This window comes from Helianthus annuus, chromosome 8 (assembly GCF_002127325.2).
Source record: "Helianthus annuus cultivar XRQ/B chromosome 8, HanXRQr2.0-SUNRISE, whole genome shotgun sequence".
NCBI classification, from domain to species: Eukaryota; Viridiplantae; Streptophyta; class Magnoliopsida; order Asterales; family Asteraceae; genus Helianthus; species Helianthus annuus.
In genome coordinates, this window is record NC_035440.2 from 7,156,594 (window position 1) to 7,163,705 (window position 7,112).

The 7,112-nt window shown below is 40.0% G+C and overlaps 1 long non-coding RNA gene across 1 annotated transcript; it reads right to left on the minus strand.

Annotated features, from left to right (window-relative positions):
• Positions 1-5,368: 5,368 nt before the first annotated feature.
• Positions 5,369-6,698, minus strand: LOC110870778. The gene is made up of 3 exons (XR_002553228.2): positions 6,562-6,698; positions 5,970-6,023; positions 5,369-5,669 (listed from the first exon to the last, which is right to left on the minus strand). It is a non-coding gene; the product is annotated as an uncharacterized LOC110870778 (long non-coding RNA).
• Between the last annotated feature and the right edge of the window lie 414 nt (positions 6,699-7,112).

Genomic DNA, 7,112 nt, shown 5'->3' on the forward strand with positions numbered 1-7,112 from the left:
CACACCAGTAGTGTGTTTTGTGTTTTCAATTTTCCTTTTATTTGTTTTAATTAAAACTTTTATTCTTTTTAACAAGTTTAGCCCCTTAACTTTCTTAGTTTGTTTATTTATCATTTAACTTCCTTCTAATAAGTTACTAACATGCTAGGTTAAAATATAACATGACTAGGCTTTCAAGTAATATAAATAAATTACATATTTTGGGGTGTTACAAGTCTGCCCCCCTTACAAAAGGTTTCGTCCCCGAAACCTTAATACATACCAAATAATGTCGGGTAGAGCTTCCTCATTTCATCCTCTAACTCCCATGTGAGATCCGATCCCTTCCGATGTTGCCATTGCACCAAGACTTGCTTTATAGTTTTGTTCCGCAGGCGCGTTACCTTAGAATCCTTGATAGCTATCGGCTTCTCGATATAATTCAATCTTTCGTCCAGCTCAATATCGTCAATGGGCACATATGCCGTCTCATCCGCTAAACACTTTCTCAATTGTGACACATGGAATGTGTCATGTATTCCATCCAAAATTGGCGGTAATTCCAACCGATATGCTACCTCCCCAACCCGGGCCACAATCTTGAAAGGTCCTATATAGCGAGGACCTAGCTTTCCTCGCTTACGGAAACGGATTATACCTTTCCACGGGGAAACCTTTAATAACACATAATCACCTACTTGAAATTCGATGGGTCGCCTCCTTTGATCTGCATAGGCCTTTTGTCGATCTTGAGCCGCTTTCAAACGGGCTCGCACAAGATCGATCTTCTCGTTAGTTTTAGCCACCACCTCGTTGGGTGCAATTTCTCTCTGTCCCACCTCTCCCCAACAAATTGGAGTTCTACACTTTCTTCCATACAACAATTCATACGGTGCCATTCGAATGCCGCTGTGATAACTGTTGTTGTATGAAAATTCCACCAACGGCAAGTGGTCATCCCAGCTTCCCCCGAAGTCTATTACGCATGCTCGCAGCATGTCGATAAGTGTTTGAATGGTCCGCTCGGACTGACCATCCGTTTGGGGGTGGTAGGCGGTGCTGAAATGTAATTTTGTACCCATACTTTCATGAAAACCTTGCCAATATCGAGATGTGAATCGGGTATCTCGATCCGACACAATAGATACAGGAACTCCGTGTCGTGATATTATCTCGTTAACATAGATCTCCGCCATCTTTTCGGAGGAGAAAGCTTCCCGAATGGGTAAGAAGTGCGCGCTCTTGGTGAGGCGGTCTACAATCACCCATATAGCATCGTGACCTTTCCTTGTCTTAGGAAGCTTGGTCACTAGGTCCATCGTCAATTCTTCCCATTTCCACACCGGAATCTCTAACGGTTGCAACTTCCCATATGGTTTCTGATGTTCTGCCTTTACCTGCAGACATGTCAAACATTTGGCAACATACTTGACAATGTCACGCTTCATGCCGGGCCACCAATAACTTTTCTTCAAGTCCAAATACATTTTTGTAGCTCCAGGATGGACCGAGAATCGGGATTTGTGAGCTTCTTCGAGTAATGCCCCCTTTGCTTCGCTAAACCGGGGTATCCAAATACGACCATACATGGTTCTAATCCCATCGGATCTTTCTTCGAATTTATCCACAAATCCCTTTGTTCTTTCCTTTTTAGAATCCATTCCGCTTAGTGACTTGATTTGGGCTTCTTTAACCATTTCGAGAAATCGTGGTGTAATTACCATCTTCATGGACTTAACTTGAATTGGAGGCGGGTAATCCTTTCGGCTCAGGGCATCGGCCACTATGTTAGCTTTACCCGGATGATAAAGGATCTCACAATCATAGTCTTTAAGAAGTTCTAACCACCTTCGCTGCCTCATATTTAATTCCCTTTGCTCAAAAAAATATTTAAGGCTTTTGTGGTCGGAATATATAACGCTTTTCGTACCGTAAAGATAGTGCCTCCATATCTTCAAAGCAAATACTACTGCAGCTAACTCCAAATCATGGATTGGGTAATTACTTTCGTGTGTCTTCAATTGCCTAGAAGCATAGGCAATGACTCTACCCCTTTGCATCAAAACACATCCCAACCCTTGGTGTGACGCATCCGTAAACACCACCAAGTCTTCCGTTCCATCTGGTAAGGTTAGTACCGGGGAACTCGACAACTTTTCTTTCAAGGTTTGAAACGCCCTTTCTTGATCTGCACCCCACGAAAACTTCTCATCCTTCTTGGTTAACTTGGTCAACGGCAAAGCCAATTTAGAAAAATCTTGGATAAACCTCCTATAATAGCCTGCTAAACCCAAAAAGCTTCTTACCTCACTTGGGTTCTTGGGAGGCATCCACTTCATAACGGCTTCCACCTTTGACGGGTCTACTAAGATACCATCCGCATTAATAACATGACCGAGAAATTGTACCTCTCTAAGCCAAAAAGCACACTTGGAGAATTTCGCGTACAATTTCTCCTTGCGAAGCACTTCAAGAACCTCACGCAAATGGCATGCATGATCGGCTTTACTTCGGGAATAAACCAAGATGTCATCGATAAAAACTATAACGAATCTGTCTAACATAGGCCGACAAACTCGATTCATAAGATCCATGAACGCGGCAGGCGCGTTCGTTAACCCAAAGGACATTACTAAGAATTCGTAATGCCCATATCGCGTTCTAAAAGCCGTTTTCGCCACATCCTCATCTCGTACTCGTAACTGATGGTACCCGGACCGCAAGTCTATTTTTGAAAACCAACTTGCCCCTTGTAACTGATCGAAGAGATCATCGATTCGGGGCAATGGGTATCGGTTTTTCACAGTCAGCTTATTCAACTCGCGGTAATCGATGCACATGCGCATCGAACCATCTTTCTTTTTGACAAAAAGTACAGGCGCTCCCCATGGCGAGACACTCGGGCGTATAAATCCCTTGTCGAGCAATTCTTGTATTTGTACCATTAGCTCCCGCATTTCTGTTGGGGCCAGCCTATAAGGGGCCTTGGCTACGGGTTTGGCATCAGGGTACAATTCAATCTTGAAATCCACTTCGCGTTCCGGTGGAAGCCCCGGTAAATCTTCCGGAAAAACATCAAGAAACTCATTCACAACTTCAACCTCTTCTATCATAGGGATATTCTGCTTAGTATCCACCACGTAAGTTAGAAATGCCTTGCTTCCATTTCGTACGTACTTGTATGCTTGGACTATAGAACAAAGCTTCGAATTGATATTCCTTTCCCCTTGTATGCTTACTCGTTTTCCTTCCGATGTTAACACATGAATTACCTTCTTCTCACATTGAATTTCGGCCTGATGCTTAGCTAGCCAATCCATGCCAACTATAACCTTAAATTCCCCCAATATCATGGGAATAAGGTCGATAGCAAACTTTTCGTCTTCAATGATTATTTCACAATCTCTACAAACTTCGTGCAACAAGTAACTCTTACTATCGGCTATTTCTACTTCTAATGGTACACGCAGTCTTTCGATTCTAAAGGAGGGGTGTGACACTAATTCACTTGATACAAACGATCTACTGGCACCGGTATCAAATAACACATACGTAGGCATCGAGTTCAATGAGAATATACCTGATACAACATTCGGGTGGTCCTTCGCTTCCTCGGTTGTGATCTGAAACATCCTCCCCTTAGCTCTTGGGGCTTCCTCCTTTCTTGCCTCCTTATCAGTTTTCTGTTGAAGCTTGGGACACTCAGCCTTAATATGACCCGGTTGGAAACAGTTGTAACACGTTCTTGAAGGATTAGGGCACCTATAGTATGGGTGTCCCTCTTGACCACAGTTGTAACAACCCTTTTTCCCTTTCAAACATTCCCCCGTGTGTAACTTTCCGCACGTTTTGCATTTTGGAATACTACCCTTCGCCTTATCCTTCTTGCCTTGATCTTGAAATTTTGGTTTCTTTGAAGGGCTCGAGCTAGAAACATTTTCAGATGCTCTCTTTTCGCCCCTTTCCGCCTGTCTTCTCATTTCAATCTCCCTATCTCGGGCCAGCTCAATGAGCTCATTCAAAGTTTCACATTTAGCGGGAATTATGAACTCCCGATATTCAGCCTTCAACATACCATAATAACGGTTTATCTTCATTCTCTCCGTTCCTGCTATCTCGTTACAGAACTTCAGCTTGTCTAGGAAAACGTTGGTGATTTCATCAATGGTTTCATCTTTCTGACGAAGATGTAAGAAATCTTCTTGGATCTTGTCGATGGCAGATTGTGGACAGTGATGCTTCAGAAAAGGTTCCTTGAACTCCTGCCATGTTAAGACTTGAACTTTTTCTTCCCCAAGCTCTTTACTATAAACATCCCACCAATCCTTAGCTCGGAGTTGTAGCAAACCGGTGGCGAACATCACTTGATCCTCCTTTTCACAATGACTCCTTACGAACACCGCTTCCGTACTTGCAATCCACCTTTGGCATACTATGGGATCAATTTCTCCTTTGAATGGTAACGGGTTGCACGCCATAAATTCCTTGTATGTGCACTTGCGAGTTCCTTTCCTCTCTTGCATTGCATTAATCATTCCCTTTAACTCGTCTATCTTACTCGTCATCATCGATTCTACTACTTCTAGCACATGACTTTCCACTTCTTGGGCTAAGTGAGGAGTACTTGCTTGCATTGCCCTTCCAATCTCTTCCGAGATCATAGTTTTCAGTTGTTCTTGTCGTGTCATTTCATCCTCATTCGAATCCGTCATCTACACATAAACATCCTTCTTATTCCAACATTCAATCATCCTTTCAGTCATATAATCATTCTATTAGTACATAACTTCCTTGAAAGTTAACATTCATGCATACTAATATTCTTTCGAGTCTTATTATAGCGTTTACAATTCTTCACATATGATAGAAAACATTAAGCAAAACATCACAATTGAAAAAGGCTGAAAACAGGTACCACCGTAAATTACGGTGTCACCGTAATTTACGGTGGCAATATTTTCTTTACGGCGTAAAACTACTGCCTTACGGCAGAGGAATTTCTTCCCAGTGTCTACCGTAAATTACGGTGTCACCGTAATTTACGGTGACGCCCAGCATACTTTGATGAGTTTCTTATTTTTACAGCCATCTGTTCATCCCGTTTTAACCCGTACCAATCCGTTTCGTCCCAGACCTTTACACATCATCCCATGATGATCTTTCCTAACGTTCCCTAAATAACTCATTCATAATACGAAATAATCTTTAAAGTACTTACTTGCTTCGCGCCGCGGGTCGAACACACTCTTCACATGAGCTTCGGTTTGAGTTCAAGTGTTTGATGCTTGAATCCCTCAAACCTAGGCTCTGATACCAACTTGTAACGACCATAATTTTTCCTTTAAAATTTAATAAATGACAACATACTTTTCTAACAAAAATTTGGGCATGACCCGTTGGTAAACGGGCGATACCCTGTTTTTCATAAACAAACTTCATTCAACTATACACAAACATTCAAAGACATGACATACACAATAAAAGATGACCTATCCTTAGTTTCGAAAACCATAAGTATAGCACCTACGACAACTTTTCAAAAGACAACCATAACCAAACTAGTTTAAGTACAAAACACAAACATAAGTAACTAGGTAATTTGACATCGACTTTATACAAAATGCGGAGCGCTTGACGGGCTTGAGGTGTGTTCGATCCGGGCAAGCTTGATAACTAGACATGAGATTTACCTACATGATCACAACATCAAAACATATTAGAAGGAGGGTTCCTTCTTTACTTAAGAAATTACCTTACGAACTTAAAATAAAAGGGACATACAAACCTTATACTAAGCTACATTCTTTCATACTTACACGGTAGTGAGTTCCAACGAAACTTCATACCCGTCTTTCTAGTCTTACAATTTCATTATCCGACCCATTCAAGAGAAAGGTCCAATCATATATCTTAACCATGCTTGATACAATTTAGTACAATTACGGACAAACACATATCTAAAGTAAACCCAAATTGTACAAATAACGTACCTCGGTCTTGATTCCCTTGCGGCTTCCCTTGACTTGAACTTTCTTCCTTAATGCCTACATATAAACATTCATTCTTTTAATTCATGTTTCATACTCATTTACACATATCAATAAAACATCATACAACTTGCTCATACTTCATAAACATGTTAAATTCATACAAGATTTATAGCTTATATGACTAGCATTTTCATTGAGGCATTTTGTCAAACACTTGATGTGCATGTTATCATCAAAGCCCAAGATACAAGTATTTTTGGCATAACCCTACTTATTCACCTTCTAATCTAACAAGAATCAATCAAGTTCATGACTTTCTTTCATCCTACACATCTAGCTAATCTAAATTCCCCTTTCACAATCAGATTATGTATCAATTAACATTTCATAAACATATCATTATAAATCATCATTTTCATCTTCTTCCTACAACAAGTGGGTATGAACCCTAATCATTCAAACAATCAAAATTATACAAAATCCTCAGTCTAGTACGAATTCCTAACTCAAATTACACAAGATTTTCACATGATTTCATGATTGGGTTAAATCCCACTTTCTACAAATCGTCAAATCAGAAATTTCGACTTACCTTGAGTTGAACAAGCTTAGATAGTTAAAGATTAGAGCTCATGCATCAATTTAAGCCCTTAATTCCTTCCTAATCTTGTGAATTTCTGAAAATTAGGGTTTGTTCTTGGCTCCCCCCTTCTTGATCGATCCCACAATCACACCAGTAGTGTGTTTTGTGTTTTCAATTTTCCTTTTATTTGTTTTAATTAAAACTTTTATTCTTTTTAACAAGTTTAGCCCCTTAACTTTCTTAGTTTGTTTATTTATCATTTAACTTCCTTCTAATAAGTTACTAACATGCTAGGTTAAAATATAACATGACTAGGCTTTCAAGTAATATAAATAAATTACATATTTTGGGGTGTTACAGTAATAAACCTCTAAAAAGGTTCCCCCTGATCACCACTCTAACTATGTCAAATATCGAGTCAAACGTGCGGTTAAAAAGTCAACAGAAAGCTATTTTAGCGATTTATGCATAATCTGTAATGTATATGTTATGGAACCTGTTTTGACAATCATAAAACATGATAATAAGTATATAAACTTGTTTGCGCTCGTTTGAATCGA